At 38.4% G+C, this 23,182-nt stretch overlaps 1 protein-coding gene across 4 annotated transcripts in view; it reads right to left on the bottom strand.

Moving 5' to 3' along the window:
• Window positions 1–23,182, bottom strand: part of dpp6 (dipeptidyl peptidase like 6) — a 301,131-nt gene that overhangs the window by 152,049 nt on the left and 125,900 nt on the right. The window lies entirely within an intron of this gene.

Raw genomic sequence — 23,182 nt, forward strand, 5'->3', positions numbered from 1 at the left:
AGCGACAAAAGGAATAGCTGCTTCACTCTATGAGCTCTTTTGGAGCATATTTTGTAAATTTAAAGACAAACACACCAATCTGGGAATGCATTTGTATGATGCGCTGCGCTGGTTTTGCCTGCGTTGCTCCCCCAGCCTCTTGACCGTGATGAATCGCATGCAGAGCGAACATTTGTCACAGTGGGCCACATGTCCTTTCATCACACCAGGTCTCCCCCTCTCTCTTCGTCTCACTCTGCCTCTCACCTCTCATTCCTTCAACCTCCGTGGTAGTTTCATTTCCCAGAAAGAAAAAAAAAAGCTTTGTTGTGAATTTATCACCATGCTAGCCTCTGAGCTGCATTAGCTACGCCCTAAGGCTTCCCATAGGGACCGGCGGCGCATGGTGGAGCCGAGGTAGACGCTGAGCTCTCTAACCTGACTAAATGGAGAGCAGAAGGACATGGAGGGATAATTTCCGCTACATGAAAAGCCTCTAACTGAATAAACATGCGGCATGGTGGAGTGAAAGAGTCCCACAATGTTACACACTGCTCAAACTAGTTAGATTTTATGTGACAGAAGAAAAAGTAGAGCTTCATTCTGAAGCAGAAGGAAAATGATTCATGTTTGTTCACATCACCATCATTTAGTGTGATTCAATAGGACTAAAGTTCCTTTGCCTTGAAAGTCCGGTTCGTTTTGTGAGGTGAGAATGCGTAATCGACCAAAAAAGCTAAATCTGGTCTGGCTAAAAACCTCAGCCTGTTTGGTTGAAGTGAACTCTGGTGCGGTTTGAATGCATATGTGGATGCAAGTGGACCAGAGACCGCTCCAAAAGCAGAAAGTGGAATACAGTGCACTTTTGGCTAGTGCAAGTAGGAGAAATGGATTTGTGGTCTTTTACCAAAGACGAAAGACAAATCCTATAACCGCTAACATCTTATGCTACTATGGGGGAATTTTTCTGCCATTTGGAGAGCACTCATTTTCAGTCTGAAAGCGATAATTAATGTCTGTCTTTCTTCTCAAAACTTGGAGTGCTTGTACCCAAAACTTCTGCTCTCTCAAACCTTCCTCCTCACACTCAAAAGTTTTCTCCGCTCGGATCAAATCTCCTCTTGCAAACCTCTCTGCTCACTTCTAAATCATTTTCTGCTCACACATGAAACAAAGAAGTACCGTCGCCTGGCAACCTCTCAGCCAATAGAATGAAATTGTTACACTGGGTGCGCTTGTTTCCTTCTAGTGGGTGTGCTTGTGTGGCTACTGATCTTAGGCAGGAGTTTGTTCACCCAACCAAAGAAAGTTTTCCACAGAACCAAACATGTTACAACTTCGTCACAACATGACATCTGTCTATCTATGCCATTTTCTATATACGTTTACAATGTGAGAAAAGGACAATGTGCATGTTGTTTCCTTTAGTAGTTCTTGGTGCAGCGCCCCCACAGGTGAGGAGGGGAACAATTTTTTCAAAAGGTTTGGTTTGTTTGACAGTGCAATTTGAAGGCGAACTCTACCAGCGGAAAATTTGACTAATGTCGCAACTTTGGTCCTCGGTTGAATCGACTCTATTGGACTATCAGGTGTGAAAACACACTAAAAATCTTAAAAGTGTGGCATACATTTAGGGGAGAATCTGCAAATAGGACATTGGTTACAGCAGAAAGTTGAATGGGACACAGGAAACATGTCAACTTTGGTCAGATGAGACCAAATTTTTAATAATTGAAACCTAAAATATGCATTAATACACACAATGGAATATAAAACAAACCAAAGATTTAGGTTTTGGTTTCTGTAGTTAAAAAATTAGACACTGTTTCCTGGAAATAACTCCAATCATGTGTAGCCGAGGAAAACATCTGGAAAACAGAAACTTGCATCATTTCCATCTGCGTTCCAAGAAAACAAAGCAAATTTGATAAACTTTCCCTTTTTACTTTGAAGATGAAACAAATTGCCCCAAATCACGATCTTATTGGAGAGGTAATTATACGAATAAAAGTCCTCCAGAAATTCAGCTTGAACCTGTGGAGATTTTCTTTGTATGAGGAAGATTTGAAGGTGAAATATTAAATATCTGAAATATGAACGGTGTGATTGCCAGGAGGAGGGCGCTCCCTTGAAGGAGGCAATAAAACAACTCATTAAAACTTCTCGTCTGCTAAGACAGAAGATAAGAAACTGGAAGAGGTGGAGGTGGTGAGAGAGGGTAGATTCTAACAAAGAAAACCCAAACAGGCTCTGAAACCCACCATTTTTATCAGGCTTTTCAGATTCAATGTCAAACCTACTCTGCATATCAGTAATAACTGGGATTTTAATAACAAGGAGTGCCTGAAAAAAGTCGATAATAGATTACGGACGACGAGGACTCGCTGTGTACAGGCACATTCAGGATGACACTTCTTAAATGGAGCAATCAGCGCAGAAGATGTCGAGCAGCACAATTATTGACCTTGAACTGAATACCAGCGAAGATGAATGGACGCAGACAGAATTACTGAAAACCAATTTCTGGTTTGATAAAACACTTAACATGTAGCGAGTCTATGGAGTTACATTAAAAGCTTCGTTTTCCTGAACTACAACAGGAGTCTCTTACAACTCTGGGTAGAAAGATGCTTTTTTCTTTGGTTACAAAGAGATTTAGAAAACACTTTCTGAAACTCAAAGTATTGGGTTCTCTCCACTTCAATGGTCCGTGATGTCGTCAAATTACTTCAAGTTAGACTTTTTTTTTTTTCTCCGAAGAGGTTTTTGCGGCGCTAGTGGCTCGTATTTTTTCTACAGTAGGCAGACAGGAAGGAGGGTGAGGAGAGGGGGGAAGACACGCGGTAAAGGTCGTCGGGACCGGGAGTCGAACCAGCGACGTCCGCGTCGAGAACTAAGGCCTCCAAACGTGGGGCGTGCTAACCCCCTGCGCCACCACAGCACGCCAAAGTTAGACATTTTTAATATATTCCCAAACCTTTTAGATCGGAAACCAAACAATATAATATTTTATCAAAAATAAAATGAATCTATTGACTCAGTAGAGTGCTGCATCATGACAAATATATATTTTCTTTACTTTTAATGTATGCACACATTATCTAGTACTTGATTGTAGGGGTAGATTATACGATTTTTTACTTCCAATTACTTCTTTTCATTCAAAATTTTTGTTACTGTTAAAGTTGTAAGTGAATGAAATGAACAACAGATTGGCTTCTGCGGTAGAGATAAGGAGGTTTCTGCTATTCATACTAAGGTTTATTTGGTGCTTAAACTATTATAATAAAGAGTTTTTAGAGCGGTCTCAAATATGTGAGGATTTCAGTTACTTGTTCTTAAATAATGAGATTTCAGTCTGATCAGTTCTGCCTATTTTGAGTTCCTTTTAGATTGAGATGTTTTAGGGCGTCTTGTCACTTTAAATTCAAATAAGCTGGCCACGCCCCCCCAAATTCAACTTTTACCCTCGCACATGAAAATGTTCGCAAACAGATGCACAACTATACAATCATACATCTTTGAAAAGCAGAAGTGGAGCCTCCTGCACAACCAATAAGAATACAGCAAGCGGTTTATGGATAGTAATACAACAACAAAACACTTGTCTTTTCCAGCAGCCATTGTACAGCACATACAGCGGTAAAACCAGCTGACCAAACATGCGGGAGCTCAGCTTGTGTCGCTGGGTGACGGGCTAGGCTTGGCGAGGGTTGCTAGGTAACCGGTAGTGCCTGCTGATTTGAGACATTACATTTCGGAGGTTTTTGAAACTACTAATTTTCCGGACACCAAAACACATTAACCTATTGCCAAAAACCATTCGGGTGTTTTTTTTTTTTTTAGAAGCAGTAGAAACTCAAATGGAAATATAAAAACATGCAAAATGTGAATTCTTTCACAAATACAATTAAAATACTAATTGTATTTCCATCTCATCTAAAAAGTTAGTTTGTGGGCAGAGCTTTAGGATTACTAGGGTGAAAACCAAAAGTAGATATTGTGTAAAAAAGATGGTGGTCTAAACTGACTTGTTTGGAAAAACCTTTCATACCTCAGGATGAGCCAAAGGAAACTGCTGGCTGGTTAGACGGATGAATGGATGAACGGATGCGTATACTGGTAATCTGGCTCAAAGAGAATCAACAACAGAAAGCAACAAGCCTTTCCCGACAGCCTCCCTCTGTGATTTGCTGACAGAGAACAGAGAGTTCACACATCACTTGTCTGGCAGATCTGAGCTTTCACTGTGGGGGAAAAAAAATGATGGCCATAAATCAGAAACTAATATCTGAAACCAAAGTGACAACTGGAGGTGCATTCGGGTGGTTCTGTCTCCTGCGTGCTGGAAATAGCCTCCTGGAAATGCCAACGCGCAGCACGTGTCAGCGAGCAAGTTGTACATCTGAGGGGAGAGGGAGGGAAGCGGCGCAGCCAGACTGTCAAATCAAAGGGAAATCAAAACACGACACGGTCGACCAGTCAAAGTGTCAATGAGGACCTGCGAGACGGTGCCGCTTCCTGCTGGGCAAAAGTACAAGCTGATTAAGTGAAGACACCGGCATCTGGGGAGGACAGACAAGCCAGGAGAAACATCAACAACACAGACAGAAAACATCACTTATTCATCGGGTTTGTGGGGAAAAAAATTAATATTATTATTTGTGGGCAATTGATATGAAATTAACTCAAACACAAGGTTAATTTTGCTTAGACAAATGAGCGAGTCTAAGTCTTCATTCTTTAGCCCTTCTAGGCCAAACATGTCGGCAAGGACACATTTACAAGCCAACTTTGTGGTACCGTAACTCTGCATTACTTTGCGCCATCTGAAAAATTACAACAGTTTCTGGAAGGGGAGACGTTGCGCTTTCCAGCTAATATCGGGGTATTACGGTAATTCCACGCCCACCATAGCAGAGAGCACATTTCACTTCAGTTTACTTTGATGAAACACTCTTAATAGACTGTAAATTGTGAAAATTACTGCTAGATATTGAAAGTTCCAGTTGTTAAAGAGAAAAGGGCAAAAACATTTAATCACAGGACATTTAAAGAACTTCGTACAATTAAAAAAAGAAAATATATCCAGGAGGAGATTTGAAACTTAGGCATTAAAGGGTTCAAATATGTTCAAAATATCAAAATATTTGGACCAAGACAAGAACTAAGTACACATATCGTTTCTAAAGAAATGAGATAATAAGGTCTTTTAAAAATAAAAGGGAAATAAACTAACAAAAATAGGATTTAAATGAATCAAAGAGACCTAAAGCCTGCAGAACAAAAAGCAAAGCAAAAAACTCTATAGCTATTTAAATAAAAGGGGAAAAATTGACAGAACTGCAACCAGAAGTAAACAAAACAATGTCTGCGTTTCTTATTTGTATGCTAAATATTGCTGAGCAGGAAACAGCGAGACGTGGGGGACGTTGTTATGGCCACGTTTAGAGGCCCGTTGTTTTCACTGAAGTATTTGTTCTGACATGCAAGCCAAACAAGCACCCTGTGTGCCCGGCTGAAAAGACTTCCTTCATGAACAGCCTGACAACAACAACAACTTATCATTGAAGTAATTATGAAAATGCCATTAGCCAGCTGCGATACTCTAATCAGACGAGGCAAAACACAAATGAAGGGAAACTATCTGCCCGAGTTCGCAGGTTGATTCGGGGACACAACTGGGACATAAAGTCCAAACCACGCTCCCACTCTGCTCTTTACATCAAATGGATAGACGCAAAGTGTTGGCAGCAGGGCAATAATTAGCAGCAACTGGCGCCAGAAGAGAAGAGTGCCTAATGGCGTTGTTGGGAGGCTTTGTACGTTTTATACCCTCAACACTCAGAGGGAGAACGAACACATTCATGGAGTTTGGATTAGCAACTACGTGGCAACTGATTCTTTTATACGCACAGCTGTCTGCATACAGGAGAGGTAAAATACTGCCAACTTTAAATTATTTTCCACACAGCAATGTGCAAGATAATGTGCATAACCAAAGAGACAAGCCATCATATTTCTCTGAAAATTATCTTTATCACTCAGAGTGAGAAGAACATAATGTCTTTATCTTGTCCCTTGTTTTATTTCAACAAAAGCTGCATTCAGTGATTAAATTATGCAACTTCCAATCCACAGGGGAGATTTCATTTCCACCCACTGCCTCATATTGATGTAGTTAGTCTGAATTTTACCCCTTATTATGTTTCAACAGTTTCATCCACACACAATTACACAGATTGCTTTGTCTTAGTTCATTGCCTAAGTACAGTAAGCAATAAAAATATTAAAGAAACATGAAACTTAAAGAGCTCGAAGGTTGATTCAAGAAGAATCTGGGTTTCCACTGATGAAAGGTTGGGCAGTTGAAATGAAAATGAAAATATTCTGTTATCTTAGACACCCACAATGCTTTCGATACAATCAGTAAGAGCATTCAGGGTTTATTTCTTTGGTCTTGATCTTGTAAAAATTAAAATGCTGAACCTACGGCTATTTTTATACAGTATACAACATATTTAGCATATTTGTATAATTTTCTGTTGCATAATAGTCGCCACAATAATTACACATACATACCAAAACTCACAAAACATAAATGCTGGGTGTTGAAAAAAATCATTTGTTAGAGAATCACAAATTGAAAGAAAAAGCAGAAGTAGAACTTTATTTACCTTCCAAACGTGATAGCATACACAACTTTTTCACTGTTACAAAACTCAATCATATTATTTTGAACATATTTACTGTAGAGGATGTTTGGGTGGAAATTTGTCATGAGGAGGGTTGTACAAACGCTATCAGAGTCCTACATTAAGAGACCAAAGTCAGTGTCTGAGTCGTGTGACAACTTAATGACACTGTAGGACCACAAGGTTGATTTCTGGCGTCAGGCTGATGGCACTGGCAGAGAATGTAATCATCAAGTCTGTGTGGGACAAACAACTCGGCACATATGGTGTTTCAGAAAAGCAGGATTTCAAATGTCAGTAACTATCACAAAGGGCAAAGACAACCAGTCGAACGTTTATTTACATTTGATTGCACTGAATTAAATTTGTTCTCACCAGTGTTGTTCAATGCTAACTAAAAACAATGCTGTGCTAACCCTAAAGCATTAATTATAAACATTAGTTCAGTTAAAGTGGAAGCTAATGATAATGACAGCAACCACTCAGGTGTTCTGGTTCTGGTCTGTTCTGCATTTCCAGAACCAGAACCAAACAAGGAGAAGCAGCATTCAGCTTCTACGCACCACACATCTGGAAGAAACTTCAAGAAAACTGCAAAACAGCCGAAACACTGAATCCCTTTAAATCTAGGCTAAAAACCGTTTGTGTTTTTTTCTGTAGGTTTGTGGTGAGAACAACTGAAATTAAGTAGAGGAGACTTCTTCATCCACTTCTAAATAAGAGCACAAATATAAACATTTAGCCACTCGAAGGATTCCTAACAGTCAATAACCAAAACTTCAACACTGATGTTAACCTTTATTCAGCTGGAAGTCTATAAAACAGCAAAAGAAAAATTTATTTAGTGGAAGATAAATGCGCTAAACATCTTCAAAGTTAGCTAAAGCGCTAAAGGAACACTTAGCTCCGCCCACCACTGGTTTTCACCGCAATCATTGCCTTTGTGCAACCAAAAAAAATCCAGTTCTTCCTGCTTAAATAAATTGTCAACAGAGAATAAAGTTTGCAGTCATCTTCTTTGCATTAAACAGACACTTTTTTGAACATGTGGATTTCTAGGAAATAATTTACTGACCAACTAAAAAGAACAAACTCCACAAAAGTCCTCTTGTAAAATTGTAGCAGGAAAGCCAGAGAAGCTATTTTAAGTCAGATCTTTCTCGAATTGAGTTTGACAGATGTGTGAATACACACTTTCACTCAGAAGCACCCCTCAGAGAAAGCCTGGATTAGTGCAAACAAGCCCCCACAGAGATTCAATCAAACACCTACGTCTCTCTGGAGAGCAGTGACATTTGAAGGGAGAGCTCTGACTAGGGGAGCTTATGCCATTTCATTCTAAAATTAAACCAAAAATAAAAATATAAAAATCTCAGCCATCTACACCAAAAAGCTATAAGAAAAGTGCTCTGTTTACAAACATTCATAAATCTCATTTTTAACAAATGTCTTCATCAAAGCTTCATGGTGCCTTTATAAGCTAAAGGGTTTTGAGATCTTTTCCTTGTTCAACAATATGATGGTTGCTTTCCTTAAAGCTGCAGGAAGGCATATATAACATGAATATTTGATTACAACATAATATGTCTCTTGTAAGTTAGCTTGACCATGCATGCAAACAGACAATGGAGTTCTTCACAGGGCTGTGCACCACTGTGGATCCAGCCATTTTCAAAAAACATAAAGCCATAGTGTTCTCTGGAGCTCATTAAATATTAACAATGCTTTTGCAAAATCTTCTAATCAACACTTATTACTGCTGGGTCCATCCCTGAAATCTGTTTCCAGCCTGCTAACGAGACAGGAACAGCAGATTTAGGAAGTTTCCAGCAGCTTGTGAAGTCCACATCTTGCTCTTGTTCTCATCTATAGTGAATATATTCATTATAACTACAGAAAAGGAGCAGAGTGCACAGCAATGTGTTCATAAAGAGCGTTATCTGCAAAGGCTCAGGAGGAAAAGTGGGTTCAAGCTAATCTTCATCACAAATAAACCAACTTGAGCCTTGAAAGAAAACTGAAGCAGCTTCAACTTTTATTTCCTCATCATGTTTCCTTCCAACTGAAAACAAACTAGCTTGACCAATTACAAAATAACTTCATTTTGGACTTTATCTTCATCCCTATGAATAAAGGTGTTTTAGAACCATAAAGCTTCTTCATTGCTGCATCCTATGTGCACAAAGAAGTAGATGATACTGTAAAACCACACAGGCGCAAATTTCTTGTGAATTGTGTTTTATACACATCATGTGCATTTTTAAATGATCCTATTCTGTTCTGCATTTCTTACGTTGTAATTTTGCCCATATGTTATTCTTATTTTTCAGCTTTTCTATATTTTTACCTTTAATGTACACATGAACCTCCTCACTGTAGGAGAAATAAATGATATTTCTGTTAGATCAGTTCTGGACAAACAAAACCAGATCATTCAGGAAATGCTTGGTTCAGATATTTCATCGTATTTTTATATGAAGAAGTCCTGGATTAATCCGTTAGTGTATTGAAATATTTCTTCCATTCTGTTTTTTCTTGTTGGTGACTGTTTCCTTGCGTGACAGCAAAATGAAAAAGAAGACACAATTTCTAGATGCATGAAGGTGCCACAAACAATTATATGCAGGTGTTACATGAAGAAAATGTCAAAGCGTCATAGAAATCAGGATGAAGACGGGTTCTGATGGCCCAAAACAAAAGACAAAGATGATGTAAAGACGCTTGTAAGAGTGTGTCACTCACTAACTACAGTGACGATCTGACTCATGATAGATGAATATTTGACTAAATAATGTAGCCCATGTTGTCTATTTACATCTCGACAGCATAGATTCATTTTAAAGTTGGATGCATTGAACTAGCTAATATTAATTGCAGATCAATCTGTCTTAAAATTTGACGTTCATGAACAGATTTTTAAAAAAGAATGGTCTTTAAAAAGTTGCAACTGAAAATATCAAAAGCAGCGAACATGTGAGCGTGTGGCAGGTGAAACAGACGACATGTCTTCCTGACTGACGCTTTAAATTAACACACAAAAGCCGACTCAGTTTGCAGCTGAAAAGACTGTGGCATTCAGCGTATAAGTTGTAGGAGTTGCCCTCTAATAAATTTCTCTGCAGTGACCAGAGTCTCCTGCTCATGAATAATAAAGGGGGCTTTACTGATCCTATTTTTCACTCAGACATCCAGCTCATCTAACATTTGACACTGCAATATCACTCTGAAAGAGCCCGGTGCCGGGGCCCCGAGTCTCCAAGCTGCACACACAGCAGAGTCGCAACCGAGTTAGTTTTCATTAAAGTGTCACTTACAAGGCAAGGTGATGGCAAATTCATTTGCTCTAAAGGACTGGGTCTTCTTGTCAGGCAGGTTTATAAAGACGTACTATAGAAGGTGGCGAGCTGCATGTAGAAAATGAATGAATTAAAGCAGCAGCTATTTTTCAGAAGTGATGAAAGCTTTTATTTAGCTTGCCTGCTGAGGAACCGTTGAGTTTGAATTAAACAGCTCAGACCGATCATTTCCCAGAAAGTCTGCTGAAGCTATTAGCAGCTCAACTGAAAGGCAGATTTCTCCAGAGCTCAGGTTCTTATTAATATGTTTATTAGAAAAATGTGAATAAATTCCTTTCCATTCTTGTAATAATTCTGCTGTTTCTCGGTTTGAAATGTAAAAAGTTTCAACTGAATCTTGAACTTCCTGCACAAGCATTTCACAATACATGAATTATTCCAGCTTTAAAAGCAATGAATGTTTTGAGTTCACAGATCAGCTGATATCAGTCGTTGTTATTATTATCTGAACATTATTGAATTAAAATAACATTTATTAATTGGTCTGAAGAAATTACTGTACAAGGAGTTATTGTATCCCTCACCAGCACTCACAGTTTTGTCCTCAAAAGAGAAAATTACAAAAACATGACAGAAAAAAGACAATTCTATCAAGCAGTCCCAAATGGATGTATAATCACACAATAATGAAATGAGTAAGCACTCTTACTTTTCCCAATACAGATGAGGCTCAAAAATCACTAAACTGATGCAAAAATGAAAACTGAAGGATGAGGACAACGCCTCTTATCCCAATGCGATAACAGATAATCATTCTCATTCTCTTAAGGCTTTAATACGGTTTCATTTGTCTTTTGTCAGTATAAATAGTCTACTGATGTCCACAAATAGTTTTATTAAATAAATCTAATGCCAACATGTTCATTTCACTGCAGCACCAACCAATTTTCCTCAGTGTCTGAGCCAAATGGATGAGAATGTTTGGCTGCATCAGCATTTTGACTTCACTTCCCAGCACAACATGCGTAGCACGAATGCAAAGTCACTTTTTAGGGCTAAACATGTTAATAGTAAGACCTTTTAGCACTTTAGTGGCATAGAAAGCAAAAGAGTAAGGTATTAGGAAAACAACAGATAGATGACGTTACTTGGGAGTATTTGTGTTTAAATAACTCAATAACGTCTCTAACTTGTACATAGTCTTTTAGCCAATTCAAATTGCAAACAAAATTGAGAATTTTAGCTGCTTCTTTTCACTACTGCTGCATTTCATACAACCTCAGATTGGCTCGCCAGTGTAAGAATCTTGGTGAAACATTTGTTTTAGAAGTGACATTGCTGACCAGAACTGGAGCCAAAATTACACTTTTCCTGAATAATGCCGCAGGGAAGCAATGTCATTGGTGGAAACCTTCAACTACACACCGGCAGATATGAAATCCTATAAAAACTGATGTATCCAGCAAAAAGAGAGATCACATTGTAAAATATGTGATGTGTTGGACTTGTCTCAGATGTGTAACATATCTCTCCCGTTGGCTGAACAGAGAGAAATCCGAGTCCTGCGTATTGAGTGGTTAATTCTCCGATAGTATTCTTATGAGTTTTCCATATGATATTGTGATCTACGATGTAAAACATACCGGATATAAACTACAACCTTTGATCGGGTCAATGTAAATTCTGACAAGCGTTCCTGGGTTATTTTGTGCAGTAGTAATAGGGAAACAGAAAAAAACGCCTCCAGCTTGGTCTGCGCCTTTATTACAGCAACATCACAGACATCACAATACCCGCTGGATTCTCCGATCTGACCATAACCTCAGAATGGGGCTGAATACACACTGTATATTAATATTGCATGAAGCTATAAAGCACCCTGTCTGAGTGGGTCATAAATTATATGCACACGTTAATTCTCCAACCACAACAGATGAAATATGACCCGAGGAAGAGAAAAGGACAACAAAGTCCTGCATCAGTCCAAACATGATTGATGCTCCACCTGTGGAGGTGGGGAAGTGTCTTTATACAATAATGTCTGAAGCCAAAAGGATAGGTCAATTACAAAAAAAGAGAGATGAATCATCTATATAATGTCTCCCAAACATATTGATCAATCTTAATACTTCAAGCTATGCAGCCGTTTCTCAGTTTCATCTTTCACAGTAGCAAAATGAAGCGACTGCTCATGCTGCTGGAGGTTTTACTATTTCTCCAAAAAGACTTCTGTTCTTTAATTGATTCCTTCATCCGTCTAAACCTAGAATATTCCCTGCACCACCGGCTCTACGACTCGTCCAAAGAGATTCGATTCACTCCGGCGCTGAAAAGCTAACGAGCTGGAAGGGTTTTCTATTTTTTTATTTTCATAAAACCCTACAGCAGTAATTCCAAACTAAACATTGCTCAATGCAGAAAAATGTTCTGCTATGATTCATTTATAGCGTCAATTATTTTCAGTTGATACCAAGCTTTTCAGAGCGGTCCAAAGCTGATAAGGAGAAGATTTGCCAAAGTAAAGTTGTGTGTCCAATTTGGAGTTTATTTACAAGAAAGTTATGGACAATCTGATGGGCTGATGGAAAAATGGATAAATGGATGGTTTATTTTGTTGAATTATTGATTTACTTTCAGGTCATGAAAGTAAATCAAGTCAAGTTTTCAGGTTCTACATCGTCCCATGGAAAATAAGCTGAATTTCCTCCCATACTTGGAATAAAACAATGTAAAATAATCAATAGGCAGTAGCTGCGTTTCCATCAATCATAAAACTGTGCCAATTTTAATTATGAAAACAAATTTGCTGAATGGAAAATTGTCCGTTTAGAGAAAAACTCTTTTTTGATGAAGTTTTTGTGCCAAGATGACATGGCTTTTTCAAAACTGCAATGGAAACGCTTTTTTCGCATAACGAGTCACATGACCAACACCAGGATGTTACTACTGGCGGAAACGACGAAGAAGATGACAGGAAGTGGTAGGAGAATGATGGTTTGTTTTTGCTTTTTGCAGAAAATGTGTAGCTGAATTCATCAGAGCCCTGACAGCATCGCACAGTTCATGTAGCTTTTCATTTGAACATGTTGAATCTGAATTTCCACATCTGTCGCTGCCATGATTTTTAATGACTTATCGCGATAAGACAAATACCAATTCTCCCATTTATTGAGTGGGAACAAGCCATTTCTTGGAGTTAAACAAGTTCAAATCATGCTAAAAGATCACCAGTAAAGATTCCTTCAAGCTTCTTCCAAGACATAAATTCAAACTTGACGACCTGAAAACCTATAATTGTGTGAAATCTTTGAAATGCCTTGTTAAATGAGAATTCAATAATTCAATTAAACAGCTACAAATGTGCTCATGTTTCACTGTTCAATTAACTGACTAACTGCTGCAGGAGTCACTGGGAGCGCGTTTTACAAAGGTAGCAACGGTTCACAGGCTCCCATTTTCCAACCATTAGTACATTCTCCTGTGCAGGAAGCCAATGACACGCTGCCAGTGATTCCCTGCAATCAGACACACAATACCTTCCTGTCAGCGGCGGCACTCCAACAAAAGACGATGGAGGAGATATGAAGAAAGGGAGCTGGGAAAGGGAGCAGAGAGGCATTGATAAATGAGGTAAAAAGGTACAGCGTCTGTTTTATGAGCTGATGAAGAAGACAAGATGGGGAAGAAGGAGCACTTTGACACCGTCGTTTTACAGAGAGCAGCATTAACAAGCGCGCATCTGGTGGAAACAGAGAAGATGCAAATCGATAGATCTCCGATCAATGCAACGTCTTTCTGAAGAGATATCAGCTTCTGCAGGGAGATACAACTCTGACAATACAGAGATTCACTTTCACTCAGCTATGTTGCAACAAAAAACGTCCAACTCTTCTTCTACACCAGGTTTGGCACAACTGTCAGAAAGAAGATGTTCAAGAATGAGCCGAAGATCTGGTTCCAAGCAGAGACGTTCAGGTTTCTCTGCTGGATTAATGAACTCCAGCTTCTTTTGTTCAGTTTAACATGTTACACAGAATAACGTCTGCTTTCACAAAATATCAAAATCAGCTTGTTTTCTTTCTGGCTAGCATTTGCTTCTTAGGGGAGAGGAGAACAGAGTTAGAAATGAAATAATAAAGAAGTTAAAAAAAAAAGAAAAAAAGAAAATGTGGTTGATTTCTGACAAGCAGCCAGAGTGTCGCTTGAAACGTACAAGAAAGCGCGAACAAAAACAAACACTGAACGTGCAAAATTCATTACAGCCTACAAACAGAATGCTGACAATTTGTTCAATATACAAGCTAATCTGCAGTGCAGGGGAGGTTTCCTGAGATTTTCTTATTGATTTCCGACATAAAGTAAAATAAAACAAAGGGATCTGAAATGTGGTGGAAAAATATAGTCACTTTTGAATTAATTGCAGTCTAAAGGTCTTCGTAGCATCTTAATTTTACTGAAACAGAAAGCATCTGGATACTATTGATTTGGTTTCGCATCTTTTTATTTCTAATTCTGTGCACTCCATATATTCATAATGCTGGAGAAAATAACGTTTTCTAAGGTGCTTGGTGTGAAACAGATGAAGATTTTTGCTGCGGGTAACATATAGTGGAAAGAAATACAAGTAACAGAACAAGCAAATAATATTCTGATAACGTACATGTTAAAACCCACTACTAACCTAATATTGCTTTTTATTATTTATTCAAGTTGTTTCTATAAAAGACTAGAGGGACTGGCGTTTGTTGTCCATCAAGACTGAAACTTCACATCTTGTTTGTTGTCGATTTACTTTAATATACCACAATCCATTTACAGATTTTTCCAAATTATTTGCAGAAAATTCACCTACTTGGTGTTTTCAAAGCAGCCAATCCAGGAGCGCCATTTATTTTCCTTGCTGCTGATTGGTCGAACCCCCAAGAGTGGAGATAAGGAAGACTGTGGAAAATAGCTTCAGTAGTGCCAAAACCTTTGAGCACAAACTTGTTGTTTTCTTTATTAAGATAGGCAGTTATAAGCAATTTAAAATGGGTCTTAAGTATTTAGGGACATGTTTTTTATGGCTACTTAAGTTCAGCAAAAATATATCTTCATTTAGCCTGTAAAAAAGGGGTTTATAAAACAAAGTAGTAATGACCCAGGCATGAGTAGTGTTAGCGTCAGGTAACAACTTTAGCTAAACAAAATCTGCTATAAAAAAGGACAATAAATATTCTAAAAAATGTGGTACTTATACTTCATATTGCAATATACTTTGTAGTGGAGCATAACTAAAGCAGAAAATGAAATGAACACCTGGTGAGCTTCGTAGAAATATATTCAATGGAAGCTATAATTAGCTGGCTAACTACCGGGACTTGTTTAGCTGCAGACAAGAAATGTAAACAATTTAAAAATGTAAACAGGTTTACAAACTGTTTGCATCAACAAGCTGATTCACAAAGCAGGAAAAGTTATTGGTCACAACCTTGAGACACTTTCAAACTTTCTCTGGTATTTTGTGTGAGAAACTTTCAACAGCAGGAGAGGTATGATGGAAAATTTATCTTTGGAAGCTGTAGTATAGGTTCAGAAAAGTAACCATCCCATACTTACTTTCCACTTGTTGTAAACATCACTGCTCTAACATAAAAAGGCCAGCAATGTAGAGGTTTATAAAACGAACCACTGTCAAACACTTCAAATTCAAGCTTTGTTCAAATGGAAAATCTGCGTTGGAACTGGTTGTACTCTGAGGAGTTATCTTGACTTTCCATTCAGAACATGAAAGATGGGATGACTGAGAACCATATGCTGCAGATAATGGTGCTATTCATTTTCTCCCCTCACAGACAGGAGAAGAGCTCCAAACCCAGCTTTGGAATCTAAAGTGACTGTCACACTTTTAAAAATAAAGCAATCCAGGATTTTAGGAAAACCCTCCACTCAGCCCACTGAGAGAGAAAATAAGAAGAAGCGGAAGAAAATCGTCATTTTGTAAGGAGGATATTTTCCAAGCATAATATCTTGGTGCATTTTAAACCCAACAGCACACGCAGGCAGAGGCTGGTTCATCCCAGGATAAAACCCCCGAAAACAAGCTCAGCGGTTTGGTATCTGCACTCCATTGCAGAAAGCAATGTTCAAACTTCTACACTGGAGAAAACAAAGCAGCAGATGGCCCAACACAGAAGAGCAAACCCGTCGGCTCACGACTCATTTACATCTGAAGAACAAGGAAGACCAACATGAAAACCGAAATGTGCAGATTTTGGACGGGCAAAACATGGTTTGAGAGAGAGGAACAAAAGGAAACCTCTATGTTTGTGATTCAATTGCAAATGTGTGCAAAACTTTGTAGATATTCCACAATTAAAATCACATGTGAATAACTTTGTTTACGTGATAACGCCATCATCCTGCAACCACTTCCTGTCATTGTCTTCGTATTTTCTGCCAGTAGTAACATCCGGTTGTTGATCACATGCAAAGCAAAAGGTGTTTCCATTGCAGTTCTGTGAGACACATTAATTTTGATACAGCTGAAAAACCACAAGTGGGTAAAGAAGATGACATCATGTATGGCTCTGGAGCGACTCGCTTATATTGTCAGAGGAAAGGGAGCGAAATTTGAAGAAACATGGTCACCATTGACCGAGTTTCTGAAACACTACAAAGGAAATTAAGAGAACAGTGCAGATTGCTGAGTCTTTTTGGGTTTTGTTTATTTCTCTGTTTTTGTTTTCTGATATATGTACTGTTGAGCTTTGTTTTTTTAAATTGTTGTTTCTTTATTATTTATATTTGTTTACTTTGGGGACTAAGTTGTTTAATGTGAATCTTATGTCAAATGTATCACTAACACTTATTTTTTTATGTTATAAAATTCAATAAATATAATATTTTAAAAAAATAAAACATTTCCCCCGGAAATTGCCGTGTTTCCATTAAGTGAATTCATTTTTATAATTCTATTTTGTGCAATTCTATGATAAATATATACAGTTTGTGTTAAACATAATAAAGACAGCCCTAAACGGAGAGTTGGCCAACGATTGAATCTTTCTAACACCTACTCTACATCCCTGACTCATCTCTTTATGCGGCTTTTCATCTTTGAACATGTTCAAGAGACAACGACCCAAAAATGTAACCATACAGAACAACACGTCAGTGACTCAAATGTCCTAATTGCTCAATTAATTAATGCTCTGACAACAACTTTTGCATTTTACTGAGAAAGTGCTTTGGATGAGAGGAGACAAGAGAAGAAGTCAACTGGACTTCTGTTTGGGATTGTAAAGTCTTGAATGACGAACTCTACACCACTCATCAGTTTACGGACCACAAAAACTTGCTAAACTTTATTGTTCTAGTTAACTTCTAATACGCAGAAAGATACATTTATAGAAGTATCAAACTCGTCTTAAATGGGCATCAAACTCCAGTCAGTATTCTGCTGAATAATGTAATTAAGTTATTGGTAGGATTTAGTAGAACTTGTGTGTAATGAAAGGTAAATGAATAATTTGTCAGTTGTGTTGGATTTTGAACAGATCAAAAAGCTGCAGGACTTCAGCAACACCTCCCAGAACTTTGTTTTAATTTAAGTCGGCGATGAAAAAATGTCACCAAACGCCAACATTAACAAGCCATAGTTCACACAAAATAAATGTTTGGAAGGAAAACGATTCAGAAATATTTCAAAGCATGCCCTTGGACAGTCCATTTTCCAGTCATTCAAGCCTTTTGTTACAGATTAATGCAGAATGCCAGCCAGAGTCATATTTTTAAAATAAGTTTTTGAGCTCAACAAAAAGCAGTTTTCTCCGCATCCTGACTCACAGCGAACGCCAAGTCTGCAGATTTACACCGGCTTCTGTTTTAGTTGGTCTCCTAAAGCACTTCACAGAAAACTCCGAGTCAATTTTAGTCAGATGAACAGAAAAGATATGCGAAACTTGGGAGCAGAATGCCTGAAAGAAACAAACCAAAGGCATCCTGGCATCCATAAATTGCACAAATGTCAACTGAGCACAACTAAAAGGCACTAAAGAGGTCTGAGCAGGAGAGTCGAGTCTCTTGTCCACAGACGCCTGTCCAGATTGACACTTAACCGAGTGCGAGTCAAGCGAGGTGCAGCGCTGCAAAGTGCAAATCAAATAGCAGAGAGTAAAGGTCGACAGTGTGAAATGGGGAGAGTTTAGCCAGCGCGCACGACGAGTGATGGAGATTAAAGTGAAGGGAAAGCTCTTGGGTATCTAAAGACAGCAGCGCTGATGCGGGCTGAAGGAAAAGAAAGCAAAGAGCAACCCGGACACGGTGAGGATCAAGATGCACTTCTGAATTAACTCTAGATTTTAAAGCGAGCCAAACTCCTCTGTAGTCAGCACTTGACCTCCAGCAGAAAGAGTATCTTTACTCTTTTAAAGCCACTGTCAGCACCGTAATGCAACATTGACTGGCCTCTGCTGTGCTTCAAACAGCCACTCTGTTAGGAGCTCTAGTCGTATTCTTCACTGAGTTTTAATACACCTGAGGGGATCACCTCTAAGGAAGACGACAAACTTTGAGGCAGACTTTTTTTTCCTGAGGGTTTTATCCAAGTTATACCTCCTTCAGAGGACGGCTTTTCAGAAAGGCCAGAAGTTAATCTGCCAGTCAGATTGGAAAAGAGTGATAAGAACGAGTCTTTTATCAGGCAGCAGAGATTAGAGTTGGGTATTTATCGTATCGTTTATCATTTATCGTGATAACACTGACAATAATTTCAAATTAATGAGGTTCAGACTGTCTGCATTGTTGGGAATGTTATTTTTAATATTTTTCTCCACTCTTTGCTCAACAATATCAGTGAATATCAATTAATTTGACAATATGATTAAATGCAGAAATTGTGTGTAGTTTTTCTGTGACTGCTGTCCAAAAGTAGTGTATTACAAAAAAGTTTATTTGTATTGCACATTTACAACAACCTCAGCTGACCAAAGTTGTTTTGCAAGAGCAGTATTTGTGTTTAATAACAATAATAATACAATTTTCTTAATTACACTCTTAAAATGTAAATTAGTGCTACAAAATGGCAAATTAAATTCACCAACATAAAAACAATACAAACTATCAAGAACAAGATTTTAAGAGCAAAAGTGTTTGAAGGTCTTTTGTTTGTGGGCCTATGATTAATTTGTCATCCAGTCACAACCACACAGCTACCTAAAGAGGAAATAAATCTTGTGATAAATCTTTACGTCCACATCAACCAACCCAGCCATAAATGTTCAAGGGTATTTAATAAACATTCGTATTGAAGCTCTTTTCTTCACCTCTAAAGTGAGAGAGAACAAGGCCGGCAAACTTGCACAAGCTAACTACTTTCAAGGTTCAACCAACACCTTCCAATCGCTTAAAAACAATCAAACTCACCCTCCAAAATCTCTTGGCAGTCTCCACCTTGGAGGGTTTCCTGTGAAGGCCCAATGGCGTCGCCATGGAATGATCGAACATCATTTTGAGAAGGTCCGGATCAGCCCGGTTAGCCTCTCTCCGCCTGCTGACGCTGGCCGACTGCTGCTCCTCTGGCGAGCCGCCGTCTGCCTCCGCAGCCCACCGGCGTTTCCCACTCAGGCACAAGCTGCCACACCCAAAACCATTACACCGTCCACTTCCCGCAACCACAAACAAAAACAACCTCCCCTCAAGGATCAGCCATCTGCAAACTCTGCAGCATGGCATCACCATTAGCGGGCCTTAATGGGACGGACGGCGGGGAGCAAGGCCAGTATTAACTTTCATCTGCTCAAGAGGAGTCCTCTTAAACAATGACTTACAATTATCACAGGGCCAATATGATTACAGGGCTTAAGCTAATGAGGAGGAGGGTGGAGATGCAGCAGGAGAGGAGAGGGGTGATGGAGGGTGAGCGGAGGTAATTCAACGCCTCTGTTTGAGACGCCACTGAGGGAACAATCAGTGCTAAACTGTTTATTCAACCATTAGAGCTCCAGCATGGAGCCCCGGCAGGTGAGCCGCTGATTTGAGATCAGAAGTTTGCAGCTGTGTTGGTGGGAAACAACAGCTGTACAGTCTGATTAGCTCTGTTTTCTCTTGTTTGTGCATTTAGCTGCTAGCTACGGCAGCCCCTGAGGTGCAAAACAGAAACAGCGGCGAAAAGATGAAGAGAAAACATGGAAAACATTTGACATGAAATTATATGCAAACCATTTAGATCCTGAAACAGGAAATAGTTTTACATATGTACGTGTCTCCAAATGGTTTGTGGAAAATACGCCAATTTGTGGAGGTTTTCGTGGAACATATTTATTCTTCAGCTGAAACCACGCTAACTGGCTGCTGTTCGCAAAGCAGAAAATCCAGAAATGCCATTTATTTTACTTGGTGCTGATTGGCTGTATAATAAAAAAGACAGATATTAATCAATCAATCAAGTTTATTTGTGTAGCACATTTCAGCAACAAGGCAGTTCAAAGTGATTTACTTCTTAAAAACACAAAAATATTAGCTCATATGGTAGTGCTAAGACATTTTCCACTATGAATATGAATGCATATTCAAATATATTTGGCGATTTAAATATTAAAATAGGCAGTTATAAGTGTTTTTAAAGGGGATCTGAAAATAAATGTTTAGCTATTTGCAGGCAGTTGTGGTCCCCCATAAATATCAGGTGGTCTCCTCAATATTTGCTGTCAAATGATTAAAAATATCAGAAATATCCTCAATATATACTCAAATATAATTACTTGAAACTATGTACAGATATAGCAAATGTATTTGCTATATCTACTTGTTGGTGAAAAAGTTTTCTGATTATAGCATCATAGTGAAGTTGCACAGGTCCTGCAGTGTACTTCTTGTAAAAATTGTATAAACTCCAACACATATATTTTTGTACTGCATAAAAATCATACTCTGCTACCCTATAAACTCCACTTCCAATCTAGCATCATTAGTCATGTCATACAACACATTAAAACAACACAAAAAAAACTATTATACACCATTAAAATGTGTTTGTCTCTCCCTTATCTCTGCCCAGGAGATGCAGCGGGGGTAACTCATCTCAGCACAAGTCCGATAATAACTATTCCAGTCTTGTCAGGAAGTAATCTTCTTACAAAGCCAAGGCCAATAAATTAAGATAAATCTTCTTTTGATATCCGCAGCAGCCATCATTAAGCCGTCTGCATGCTTTAGAGGAAACGCTCTTCATATTTTCACTGAGCTGAAGTGACGCTTGCTTGAAGGGATTTTGGTCTGCAGGGTACACCTGGGTGTTGATGTGCTAAACTTCATTATCTGTCCATTTCAGAGATTCTTGGATATACTTAGATTAACAAAATAGCCACAGATTTGCCTACCAGCTATTTGAGTTGCATCATTATCCCAGAGATAAACAGTGAAGCAAGGGCATCATTAAGGCAGTCTTGTTGTTGCTGCAAAATTTACTTCCCTCTTATGTTATTAATGTTACTACATCCTTTATTGGTTCAGGTAAAAGTCTCACTGAGAATAAAATCAATTTTTTAAGTGAAGCCTGGCCTGAATCGGTCTGCATAATCAGAGAAGCTTTTCAAGATGAAACTGAGTCATGGGTTGAATTTATTTGGTTTGAAACGATCAACGTTGCACCATTAAAGTTGGATGTGGGTCACATTCGCCTGCACTGTGAATGTTGCCCAAGTCAGATCTCAAATCTTTAGATCCAAAGTCTAAGTCTGTACTTTTTAGTTTTGACAGATTCTTTTGTTAAAAACCTGACAGGGGAGAATAAAACTATCTTTAAGGCTTTATTCAGTAGCACCACCCACACTGAAGATAGTTGATGTTGGTTCAGCCTACTGATTATAGGGGAATAAAAAGTGGCAAACTTAAGGAATATATAAAAAACACACTGGACTCGTATTCCTCACTACTCCTAGCCAAACGGGAGGAGATTTATTACACATCTGCAAATTCACAATTGAACAATACAACATCTTCTACAAAATATTAAAAATCTTCATGAGTTTGCCACTTTTATTCCCCTAGATGATCAGTGATTGTTTGGAGTTTCTAATCAGGCTAAAAATAAGCCGAATTTTTTCTGCAACTCAACTTCTACTAGCAGTAGTATTAGTTTTTCTGCACTGATATCCTGTACTGTAAATACTCTGTCTTTAGCTGTGTTCCCATTGACCTTAAAATTGTGCAAACTGGGAATGAAAAAATAAATCTGCTTAATGGAAACATGGTAATTTAAAAAAAACACACACACACACACAAACATCTTGGGTGGTCAGCTGTTTCAAATGTAGTGTTTTTCAAAAAACCGCATTGTAAATTTTTATTTTGCATCATACGAGTCATACGATCAACAACCAGATGTTACTACAGGCAGAAATGAAGAAGGCGTCTACAGGAAGCAGTAAAACGATGTTTTTTAATATTGTGTTAAACTTCATCATGTGCGTTTTTAATTGCAATTATTATTTATTGGAAACACCATAATTGTGAAATTGTTGTTTTGTTTTTCTACATTAGCAGAACATCGACAAAGTTTCGCACAAATTTGTAGTGAATATGCAGCTGTGTTCAGTGTTCAACACACATGCACATAATGTACGTCTTTTGAAAAGTCATCCAACTTTTTTCCGTGGATTACAAATCCAATGTTTATTTTTAGTAACTGCTCAGTATTTTCTGTTATTGTCTTGTACATTGTACTACTGGGTTTTTATTTATATGTTTTAAACACTTAAAGAGCCACTATTTCTGATGCTGCTGTTCAACCTGAATTTCCAATTTGTGAGACAATAAAGGTCATTTCTATCTAATTTTTCTAGTAAGGGTTTGACCTCTCAGTATTGATAATTAGGCATTTAAATGTACAATTAGTTTGGCTTTGAAACCTTATATCCAACAAAAATACAAACGGCTGTAATTTACTGACTGGTAGATTTTTTTTCTCAACACAGGACTCCACTCAATCTTCTTGCCTTTGACACATACAACATTACAGTATTTACCAGTGGTGTGTATAATTCAGAAACTTGTCCAGCTGTAGTTCCAGTCCAATGCCAGCCCAGAGGTGACAAACTGACACATAAACCAGGCAGGCTGCTTTCTGTCGGAGAAAAGGATTACTAATGGATCAAAATGGAGACACAAACCGAGGGAAATCACCAGGGAGGTCCCTGCCTTGACTTTGAAGGAAGAGCGCTCCAACTTCGC

This window comes from Xiphophorus maculatus, chromosome 21 (assembly GCF_002775205.1).
Source record: "Xiphophorus maculatus strain JP 163 A chromosome 21, X_maculatus-5.0-male, whole genome shotgun sequence".
Taxonomy (NCBI): domain Eukaryota; kingdom Metazoa; phylum Chordata; class Actinopteri; order Cyprinodontiformes; family Poeciliidae; genus Xiphophorus; species Xiphophorus maculatus.